Source organism: Salvelinus fontinalis, chromosome 12 (assembly GCF_029448725.1).
Source record: "Salvelinus fontinalis isolate EN_2023a chromosome 12, ASM2944872v1, whole genome shotgun sequence".
Classification (NCBI taxonomy): Eukaryota; Metazoa; Chordata; class Actinopteri; order Salmoniformes; family Salmonidae; genus Salvelinus; species Salvelinus fontinalis.
Window position 1 is genome coordinate 10,169,940 of NC_074676.1, and position 12,388 is coordinate 10,182,327.

Here is a 12,388-nt window from a genome sequence, read left to right on the forward strand (position 1 = left end):
AGGAATCCCAGTTCCACAATAAATGTTTGATTTGTTAGTCCATCATTTATCTCCAAATACCTCCTTTTTGTTTGCGCGTTTAGCCCAGTAATCAAAATTCATGAGGCGCGATCACTAGGTGCAGACAAAGTCAAAAAGTTCCGTTACAGTCCGTAGAAACATGTCAAACGATGTATAGAATCAATCTTTAGGATGTTTTTAACAAATCTTCAATAATGTTCCAACCGGAGAATTCCTTTGTCTTTAGAATTGCAATGGAATGCAAGCTACCTCTCACGTGAACGCGCGTGGTCAGCTCATGGCACTCTGGGAGAGACCTTACTCAATCCCCTCTCATTCGCCCCCACTTCACAGTAGAAGCGGCAAACAAGGTTCTAAAGACTGTTGACATCTAGTGGAAGCCTTAGGAAGTGCAATATGACCCCATAGACACTGTATATTTGATAGGCAATGAGTTGGAAAAACTACAAACCTCAGATTTCACACTTCCTGGTTGGATTTTTTTCACGGGTTTTTGCCTGCCATATGAGTTCTGTTATACTCAGACCTCATTCAAACAGTTTTAGAATTCCCTATGCTGCCCCCTACCCTAGTGAAGTTAAGCGACGGATACTGACGTTGAAATGTTTTGCGTTTCTCAATGTCCCTTGTCCCTTGTCCTTTCTTTGCTTTACATAACTCTAACTTTCTGCTCTTTTTAGGAATGACAGGAAATAGTTATTTGTGGCTTCCCCTTCCAGCACAGGGTAGAAAAACATGTACTGTCCTTATCTTCCTGTTAGAGAAAGGCCTTTTATAACAGGTGTTACTTTCCCAGATAGCTGAGGTTTTATACTATGTCTGGTTTATCTCTTATTCACAATGGTGCCTGAGGCGAACACCCTGTGGGTGTACATGATCCCCCTCAGCTGTTGCCAGTGTTGTCCAGGGCTGGATATAGAGTAACTCTGCATCTCTTCTTCCTGTATGCTGGGTGTGCTAAGCCATGCTGTCATCAGGGCACATAATTAACTGCTGATGCAAGAGAGGGTGCCCATGGTCACAATATCAGATTGTACTGTTGATATTCTCTTTTCAGACGTCTCATAGCCATGCCCACTCTTCAGATGTCCAAAATAGGTTTTGAGAAAGTAGTTCATTCTTTCTTGCCTGAAATAATTACAGATGGCCTATTTGTCTGTATCTGAACTGAAGTTTTATGGGTCTCTGCTGCACAATATGACAGACTATATAACAAGTGGCATGTACTCATGGATGCCAGGCTCCCCCAAAAAATGTACCTAAAAAAAGAACATGAAAGATAAAATGTTGTCTCTGTTTCATAAAAATAATAGCCAACCAGCATTGAGCTAAAAAGTGTTAACGGAAGCCAGTTTGGATTTGGCTTCACACCAATCATATCAAAAACAGATTGTAATTTACAGAAAAACTTGAATTGTTGCATCTTTGTGTCGTTGACCTCCAGTGGCTGGCTACCTAGCTACCTAAAATCGTCCCTTACCTAAAATAAGCCATGCATGGAGATAGTGATTTGGATTTGTGGTTTTACTTAGTTCTCCACACTGGCCAATGCTTATAACGGTGATGCTAACCATATTTAGCTACTTCATATTTAGCTTGGACTTAATTGTTTTTGGTATCTTTTAGTTGTCACTATATTATACTAAGCATAAGTGAGTTGAAGTTGAAATGGTGCTGGAATAGTGGAGGCAGCTCCTGTTTTTTTTTTTAGACTTGCAGTACCTCTCCGTGGTTACTAAACAACCGTTCATTTAGAGTCTGAAAATGTAGGAAACATTAACTTGCCTGATCCTGCTGTAGGTCGTGTAACTGTTTGATACATGTAAAATGCTTTGTGGACTTCACCTGACGTATTGCTCTCTGGTTTTGTGAAGAAACAAAGGTGTGGTTGGATTTATTCTGCCTCTGTCTTATTGTCTCGGCATTAGGCCTATACACACAGTGCTTTCGGATAGTATTCATACCCCTTGACTTTTTCAAAATGTTACGTTACAGCAATAGATTCAATAGTTTTTACCCCCGTCATCAATCTACACACACTAACCCATAATTTAGAAATTGTTGCAAATGTATAAAAATTTGAAATTGAAATCACATTTGCATAAGTATTCAGACCCTTTACTCAGTTCAATGTTGAAGAACCTTTGGCAGCGATTTATAGCCTCAAGTCTTCTTGGGTATGACGCTACAAGCTTGACACACCTGTATTTGGGGAGTTTCCATTCTATTCTGCAGATCCTCTCAAGGGCTCTGGCTGGGTCACTCAAGGACATTCAGAGACTTGCACTGAAGCCACTCCTGCGTTGTTTTGACTGTGTGTTTAGGGTCGTTGTCTTGTTGGTAGGTGAACCTTCGCCTCAGTCTGAGGTCCTGAATCATCTGGAGCAGGTTTTCATCAAGGATCTCTCTGTACTTTGCTCCGTTCATCTTTGCCTCGACCCTGACTAGTCTCCCAGTCCCTGCCGCTGAAAAACATCCTCACAGCATGATGCTGCCACCACAATGCTTCACCTTAGGGATGGTATTGGCCAGGTGATGAGCGGTGCCAGTTTTCCTCCAGACATGACGCTTGGCATTCAGGCCAAGGAGTTCAATCTTGGTTTCATCAGTCCAGATAATCTGGTTTCCTTGATGCCTTTTGGGAAACTCCTAGTGGGTTGTCATGTGCCTTTTTACTGATGAGTGGCTTTTGTGTGGTCACTACCATAAAGGCCCGTTTTGGTGGAGTGCTGCAGAGATGGTTGTCCTTCTGGAAGGTTCTCCCATCTCCACAGAGGAACTCTGGAGCTCTGTCAGTGACAATTGGGTTCTTGGTCACCTCCCTGACCAAGTCCCTTCTCCCCCGACTGCTTAGTTTGACTGGGCAGCCAGCTCTAGGAAGAGACTTCGTGGTTCCAAACTTCTTCCATTTAGGAGTGATGGAGGACACTGTGTTCTTGGGTACCTTCAATGCTGCAGAAATGTTTCTTCCCCAGATCTGTGCCTCGACACAATCCTGTCTCGAAGCTCTACGGACAATTCCTTCGACCGCATGGCTTGGTTTTTGCTCTGACATGCACTGTCAATTGTGGGACCTTTTTATAGACAGTTGGGTCCATTTCCAAATCATGTCCTATCAATTGAATCTACCACAGGTGGCCTCCAAGTTGTAGAAACGTCTCAAGGATGATCAATGGAAACAGGATGCGCATGAGCTGAATTTAGAGTCTCATAGCAAAGGGTCTGAATTCTTATGTAAATAAGGTATTTGTTTTACTACTTTTTTTTATACATTTGCTAAACATTTCTAAAAACCTGTTTTGGCTTTGTCGTTATGGGGTATTGTGTGTAGATTGACATGTTTTAATAAATTTTAGAATAAAGCTGTAACATAACAATGTGGACAAAGTTAAGGTCTGAATACTTTCAGAATGTACTGTATCATGGTGGCAAGGCATAAGAACTAACCTGTTATAGAGCAAACAACTTACCCAGTTATTTTACCCACCCACCGCTACTGGATATAACCTCCCAATTTGCATGCACTTCTCTGATTGAGGGGTTGGGTTAAATGTGGAAGACACATTTCAGTGGAATACATTCAGTTGAACAACTGACTAGGTATCTGCCCTTTCCCTAGAACTAAGAGCCTGTTTTTTTTGTCACACCTTCTCTCGCTGAATTTGTTTCAGCATTTATCCGTCGACAGACTTTTCCTGCCAGCAGGATATCAAAACCGAGTGATGACAGTAGGACGTCACAGATTACCTTGTGTGTCACACTGTAATGGTCGAATTAGGGTGTTGCATCTGACCATCGCTAGGCAATGGATGTTTCATCTGTCAAGGCAGCCGCTGTGCTCAGCCTTGGTTTTAAAATGGTATCTGATTGATTGGCCTTCATTTTATATGGAAGTGGAACCTTGCGGTAATGCCTGCAAAATTGCTTGATGGCCGTCAAAGTCCACGAGCGTCACTCTTCAGCTTGATTAAACATTTGTTTTTTGTGTGTGTGTGCTCTGTCTCAGTATTTGTGAAGAACTAATAGGAGTTCAATATACAGTACATACTGCGTTTTGTTTGTTTGACCTCATGGTCTTCATACACAAGTTTTCCACAATAAATCATGTTAGTTAAGATCTTGAGTTCCCTGCCCTCCCATGAGTATAACAAATCCAATGCCTGTTGTGTATGTGTGTACTAGTCTAACAATGGTTGTTGAAAGTGCTCCCCACTAAACTCTTTCCTGTTTGTGTTCCCTATATACAGGGCTCCAGAGATCATCCTGGGTCTGCCGTTCTGTGAGGCCATCGACATGTGGTCCCTGGGCTGTGTCATCGCTGAGCTCTTTCTGGGCTGGCCCCTCTACCCAGGAGCACTGGAGTATGACCAGGTAAATCAAAGCACCTGCCTGACATTGCCAAAGCTAGCAGACTGTCAAGGGAAGAGAACGATACTGACAGAACTGACATCTCAGTGAAGACTGGCCACACACAGACCAGTGGAGCAGTGTAACAGCCCCTGATGCCTGTGTGCTGGTGCATTTTGATTCTAAATGTGATGGTTAAAGCCTCCACTTTTCGTTTGTTTTCTTATTGAAACCCTGTCTTATTTTGTTGGTGCTCTCTAAGCAGTGAAGTATACGAATACAAAATGTCTAATCTGGACATTAATGGAACAGGAAATTGGCTGTGTCATCTTTGATTATTTCCCTTAGGCCAGTAACTACGTGATTGAGACTGAGTCCCCCAGCTTAAAGGGGAGACCATGGGAAAGCTCTGTGGTGTGCTGGGGTAGGGCTGTCATTCTTGTGTCTAGTGGTCATTTGGACCACAACCAGGCAGTAGTGCTTTGCTGACCATGAGCACCGCTGACTGCTGCACCTCACCAGCGCTGGGTCCAGTTCCACGCCACACAGCAAAATGTATTTATAAGCCTAATGCTAGACACACCACACACACACCTCGACCCCCCCCCCCCCCCCCCCCCCCCCCCCCACCCCACCCCAAGCCTGCACCATCAGCAGGTTCTCACTTCATTGCTCTCACTGTGTTTGTGCAGCGTTGTGGCAACCCAATTTGAATCTCTATAACATCCAAATCATCAAGCCTTAAACAGAGCCAGTTAATCTCGCCGGTCTCCTGGCTGTGTTGAGAGATACAGCGGCAGCTTTGCAGAGTGAGGAAAAACCCCTGCCTCCTGTCCTAACACATGCCAGGTCTTGTAGTTTTAGCAGCTCTAAGGCACAGTGTTTTGGCTGGAAGAGGCTAGCTATGACGTACCCTTTCTGAGCAATAGGCCTTACTGGCTTTACTGTCAGGGACAGATGCTAACTTGTATTTGTCATACTGTCAGTGTCACTGCTCCCACAGGAGATCAAGTGTCCAAAAATCTAAGTCTGTTCTATTGCTGTTTTTAAAAACAATTTTAGTAATGATCTCATGGGCAGCAATGACGTTGTTTGAATAATAAGTAGATCTCTTCATTATTGTTTTTGCTAGGTTACCAGATGAGCAACATGTCTTTTTGTAAGGTGATTTTTTTTTTTGTTGCAGTTATCTAGGTCACCCTACCTCCACTTTGTGGGATTGGAAAGGTTTCCATGGCAATTTTGGAGCACATTACATCTATCCTGGGCATGTCAAGTGGCTCTCAGCATATTGACCTGGCAAAAGTAGCAAGGGATGAGCAGCAGTACTATAATAGAAGAGTAACTGATATTCCTACTGGGATTATATTTTACAAGTGTATGACGTGTGTCTATTTACTCCGTTTGGAAGACCTACATGTAACCTTTTTGATTAGGTTGGATTAGTAGAGACCGAAACACCCTGTTTGGCTTGTGTCTTTGTTCTGCGGGTATGTTTGGGAGGGCTGGGATAGCCGTGTGCCTGTGTCAGGCTCCCGATGTGGGGGTGACGGAATGCTGCTAATGGGAAGTTCTGCTCGACACCTCTCACACAAACCTCACACAGAACTCCATCACCACACTTGGCAGGCCAGTCATCGCATGCCATCAATAGCAGTGCAGTGGTCAGCTCTATTTACGTCCTGCATTAAAATACTATTGTCTAGTTTGTTTTGAAGAATATCTGTGTAGTGCTATCAGGGTTTTCTCAAGATCAAAATGGGGTTTTGGGTGGTTGGCGTGGCTGGGGCATGGCCATGGGCGTGGCCAATGGTGCGGTCGCCGACCACCATTTTTAGAGGCCCTCCTGTTGACTGCAGTAACAAAAGTTAATTTCCTGCAATTCCACACATCTTGCCATGGCTTATGCTATCTGACTGACTCAAACATAACAAAATTAGTGGGGTCCCTATTCAATGACAAAAATACAATACACATTTTTGGGGGGAATTTGATTCTCTGTCTAGCTTTTATTGTGGTGATTGTTAGTTCTCAAAGATGATCTTATTTGAAAATATAAGTCCATTATCTTTTCTACATACTTTACATCTGGTTTTAGTCATTTAAGTTGACATGTTTTTCCATTATCCTTAATGTTGGTGATTCCTTTGTAGATGTACTGTGCCTTCAGAAAGAATTCGTACCCCTTGACTTATTCCACATACAGCCTAAATTCGAAATTGATTTAAAAAAATAAATAATAATAATTCATCCTTCTACACACAATACCCCATAATGACAGTGAAAACATGTTTTTAGAAATGTTGGCAAATTTATTAAAGAAATATCTCATGTATTCGCACCCGTGAGTCAATATTTTGTAGAAGCACCTTTGGCCGTGACGACAGCTTTCAGTCGACTTCGGTATGTCTGTGTCAGCTTTGCACATCTGGATTTGGGGTATTTTCTCCCATTCTTCCTTGTAGATTTTCTCTAGCTTTGTTAAGTTAGCTTGATAGTGGTGGTGAACAGCCATCTTCAAGTCTTATCATAGGTTTTCACTGGGATTCCAGTCTGGGCGTTAGCTGGGCCACTCAAGGATTTTCACATTCTTGTTCTGAAGCAATTTCCAACGTGGCTTTGGCTGTATGCTTGCGGTCATTGTCCTGTTAGACTGGGGCGAAGATTTACATTCCAAGGTTATTTGTACTTTTTGATGCAGGTTCTCAAGGATTTGGCTCCATTCGTTGTTCCCTCTATCCTTACCAGACTCTCAGTCCCTCCTCACTGAAAAGCTGCCTACATGCTTCATGATAAGGATGGCGTTAGACGGGTGATGAGCGGTGCCTGGTTTCCTCCAGACATGGAGGGTACATTTTCTCATCAGACCACAGGATCTTTTACATTATGATATCTGTCTGCTCTCTCATAAAACCCAGATTGGTATAGTGTAGTAGAGCTCTCATCTCAGCCAAGGTACGCTGTAGTTCTGTCATTGGGTTCTTGGACAGTTCCCTGACCAAGGTCCTTCTTGCCCGTTTGGTCGGACGGCCAGCTCTAGGCAGAGCATGATCAAAGGAAATTGGATGCACCTGAGCTCAATTTGGAGTTTCATAGCAAAGTGGTGTGAATATTTGTATAAATGAGATTACATTTTCATTTAGTTTCATTTTCAATAAATTAGCTAAAATGAAAATGGTTTCACTTTGTTGTTATGGGGTATAGGTAACACGGTCACCACTGATAAGTCCGTGATAATCGAAAACTCCTGGCGACTCCAACCTTGGCCAACAGCCCCACCCCCCCCGCTGCTACTCGCCCAAGCCTCCCCAGCTTCTCCTTTACCCATATCCAGATAGTAGATGTTCTGAAAGAGCTGGAAAACCTGGACCCATACAAATCAGCTGGGCTTGACAATCTGGACCCCCTATTTCTGAAACTGTCCGCCGCCATTGTCGCACCCCCTATTACCAGCCTGTTCAACCTCTCCTTCGTATCATCTGAGATCCCCAAGGATTGGAAAGCTGCCGCGGTCATCCCCCTCTTCAAAGGGGGAGACACCCTGGACCCAAACTGTTACAGACCTATATCCATCCTGCCCTGCCTAGCTAAGGTCTTCGAAAGCCAAGTCAACAAACAGATCACTGACCATCTCGAATCCCACCGTACCTTCTCCGCTGTGCAATCCTGTTTCCGAGCCGGTCACGGGTGCACCTCAGCCACGCTCAAGGTACTAAACGATATCATAACCGCCATCGATAAAAGACATTACTGTGCAGCCGTCTTCATCGACCTGGCCAAGGCTTTCGACTCTGTCAATCACCATATTCTTATCGGCAGACTCAATAGCTTCGGTTTTTCTAATGACTGCCTTGCCTGGTTCACCAACTACTTTGCAGACAAAGTTCAGTGTGTCAAATCGGAGGGCATGTTGTCCGGTCCTCTGGCAGTCTCTATGGGGGTACCACAGGGTTCAATTCTCGGGCCGACTCTTTTCTCTGTATACATCAATGATGTTGCTCTTGCTGCGGGCGATTCCCTGATCCACCTCTACGCAGACGACACCATTCTGTATACTTCCGGCCCTTCCCTGGACACTGTGCTATCTAACCTCCAAACGAGCTTCAATGCCATACAACACTCCTTCTGTGGCCTCCAACTGCTAATAAACGCTAGTAAAACCAAATGCATGCTTTTCAACCGTTCGCTGCCTGCACCCGCACGCCCGACTAGCATCACCACCCTGGACGGTTCCGACCTAGAATATGTGGACATCTATAAGTACCTAGGTGTCTGGCTAGACTGCAAACTCTCCTTCCAGACTCATATCAAACATTTCCAATCCAAAATCAAATCTAGAGTCGGCTTTCTATTCCGCAACAAAGCCTCCTTCACTCACGCCGCCAAACTTACCCTAGTAAAACTGACTATCATACCGATCCTCGACTTCGGCGATGTCATCTACAAAATAGCTTCCAATACTCTACTCAGCAAACTGGATGCAGTTTATCACAGTGCCATCCGTTTTGTTACTAAAGCACCTTATACGACCCACCACTGCGACCTGTATGCCCTAGTCGGCTGGCCCTCGCTACATGTTCGTCGTCAGACCCACTGGCTCCAGGTCATCTACAAGGCTATGCTAGGTAAAGTGCCGCCTTATCTCAGTTCACTGGTCACGATGGCTACACCCACCCGTAGCACGCGCTCCAGCAGGTGTATCTCACTGATCATCCCTAAAGCCAAAACCTCATTTGGACGCCTTTCCTTCCAGTTCTCTGCTGCCTGCGACTGGAACGAATTGCAAAAATCTCTGAAGTTGGAGACTTTTATCTCCCTCAACAACTTTAAAAATCTGCTATCCGAGCAGCTAACCGATCGCTGCAGCTGTACATAGTCCATCTAAACTACCCACCCAATTTACCTACCTCACCCCCATACTGCTTTTATTTATTTACTTTTCTGCTCTTTTGCACACCAGTATCTCTTCTTGCACATGATCATCTGATGATTTATCACTCCAGTGTTAATCTGCTAAATTGTAATTATTCGATTTATTGCCTACCTCATGCCTTTTGCACACATTGTATATAGATTCTCTTTTTTCTACCATGTTATTGACTTGTTTATTGTTTACTCCATGTGTAACTCTGTGTTGTTGTCTGTTCACACTGCTATGCTTTATCTTGGCCAGGTCGCAGTTGCAAATGAGAACTTGTTCTCAACTAGCCTACCTAGTTAAATAAAGGTGAAATAAAATTTAAAAAACTAAAAAATTTGTGTATAGATGGGTGAGAAAATCAATATAATCAGGCTGTAACACAACAAAATGTGGAATAAGTCAAGGGGTATGAATACTTTCTGAAGGAACTGTATATTAGTAGGTCCAACAAGCAGGAATATGATGTAAACGCTGCAATCATATTGTCTTCCTCTGTCTCTCTCCTCCACAGATTCGCTACATATCTCAGACGCAAGTGTTGCCGGGGGAGCAACTGCTAAACGCGGGGACCAAGACATCCCGCTTCTTCTGCAAGGAGTCCGACTCGCCTTATGCTGCCTGGAGACTGAAGGTAACATTGACACTCTCTGATTCCTGAACATAAGCATCCTAGACCAGGGCTAGGCAACTACACTGAACAAAAATATATAAACATCAACATGTGATGTGTCCCATGTTTCCTGAGCTGAAATAAAACGTCCCAGAAATGTTCCTTACGCACATAAAGCTTATTTCACTCAAATGTTGTGCACAAATTTATGGAGCATTTCTCCTTTGAAAAGATAATCCATCCACCTGACAGGTGTGGCATATCAAGAAGCTGATTAAGCAGCATGATCATTACACAGGTGCACCTTGTGCTGGGGACAATAAAAGGCCACTCTAAAATGTGCAGTTTTGTCACACAACACAATGCCACAGAGTTTTGAGGGAGCATGCAATTGGCATGCTGACTGCAGGAATGTCCATTAGAGCTGTTGCTTTAAAATGGAATGTTAATTTCTCTACCATAAGCTGCCTCCAATGTTGTTTTAGAGAATTTGGCAGTACGTCCAACTGGCCTCACAATCGCAGACCATGTATGGCATCGTGTTGGCGAGTGTTTGCTGATGTCAATGTTGTTAAGAGTGCCCCATGGTGGCGGCGGGGTTATGGTATGGGCAGGCATAAGCTAAGGACAATCAACACAATTGCATTTTATTCAAGTCAATTTGAATGCAGAGATACTGTGGTGAGATCTTGAGGCCCATTGTCAGTGCCATTCATCCGCCGCCATCACCTCATGTTTCAGCATGATAATGCACAGCCCCGTGTCACAAGGATCTGTACACAATTCCTGGAAGCTGAAAATGTTCGTTCTTCCGTGGCCTGCATACTCACGACATGCTACCCATTGAGCACATTTGGGATGCTCTGGATCGACGTGTATGACAGCGTGTTCCAGTTCCCGCCAATATCCAGCAACTTTGCCAGCCATTAAAGTGGGGTGGGACAACATGCCACAAATACTGCCTGGTTTTCTGATCCACACCCCTACCTTTTTTATGTTACCTGTGACCAACGGATGCGTATCTGTTTTTCCAGTCATGTGAACTCCATAGATTAGGGCCTAATTAATTTGATTTCGATTGACTCATTTCTTTATATGAACTGTAACTCTTTGAAATTGTTGCATGTTACGTTTTTTTATATTTTTGTTCAATATAGATTTAGCCGCGGGATGATTTTTTTGTCATAGCAGATGGTAGGGGGGCCGGAACATAATTGTAATAATTTTGAGTACTGCAAATGGGCCACAACTAAGCCACAAAATGTATTGTATTTGATTACATTGAGACACGATCACATATGTATTTTATTTGTGGGAATACTTGAACAGATTTCCTGATTTTTTTATTTTATTGTATTTTTTTATTTTTTTGCTGAACTGGTGTTTTTTTTGTGTGTGTGTGTTTGCAAAAAAATAAATCACTCACTGGCTAAAAACCGAACCGCCTGTTGCCAACCCCTGTCATAAACCATCAACAGACCCAGTTCTGAGTACGCTTGGTAGAATTCTAGAGAATGCATTTTCACAATTGAAGACCCCTCACATTTTCTGTTTCTGCAGACGACAGAGGAGCATGAGACTGAGACGGGGATGAAATCCAAAGAGGCCAGGAAGTACATTTTTAGCAGTCTGGATGACATAGCACATGTGAGTACAGAACTTTGCTTAAATGTGTCAGATGATCACATCATTCAAAGTACGAATTTGCGTACAGGTAAATTATGATTTGTGAAAACGACCATATGATACAGTAGTGTGACAAGTGAATACCTGTGTATTTTGATACATAGTAGCTAAAGATGTTGGTTTTGTTTTGCCGCCTTAGGTGAATCTGGTGCTGAATATGGAGGGCAGTGACTCGCTGGCAGAGAAGGCAGACCGGATGGAGTTTGTGGGCCTGCTGAAGACCATGTTGCTGATTGATGCTGAGAATAGGCTCGCTCCCTCAGATGCCCTCAACCATCCCTTTGTCACCATGCAGCACCTTCTTGACTTCCCCCACAGCAATCAGTAAGTCTAACCTAGGGATAAACAATGACATAACAAACCAACAAAAGCTCTTCCATGCTCTACCAAGAAATTAACTACAAACTGATTACAGATGGACACGGATCAGAAGTAGGCTGCAATGTTCCATGAATGCGCTCTGCCCGATCGTCCATCTCACCCGTTCTCCTCCCTTTTCTCCAGTGTTCAATCGTGTTTCCACATCATGGATGCCTGTCAATCACGTCCCAACACTTACGATACACTCAACCGCAACAAAGCGCCGTTCCACAGACCCTCAACCAACTCAGCTGGACTGCCAATGGCCTTCAGTAAAATGGGATCGGTTCACTCCCAGGTAATCTATTCACAATTACAAGAAGCTTAATGTATGGTCTGAATGGATGTAAACTGGAAATCTATGTTACATTTATGGTTGTGGTAAATAGACTTCTTATTTAACCAATATTGCCACCTACAGGATTATTGGTGCTATTGAATTG

General features: G+C 43.6%; 1 pseudogene; it reads left to right on the forward strand.

The window, feature by feature from the left end:
• The window catches only part of LOC129866765 (homeodomain-interacting protein kinase 3-like), a 53,434-nt pseudogene that overhangs the window by 31,830 nt on the left and 9,216 nt on the right, over positions 1-12,388 (forward strand).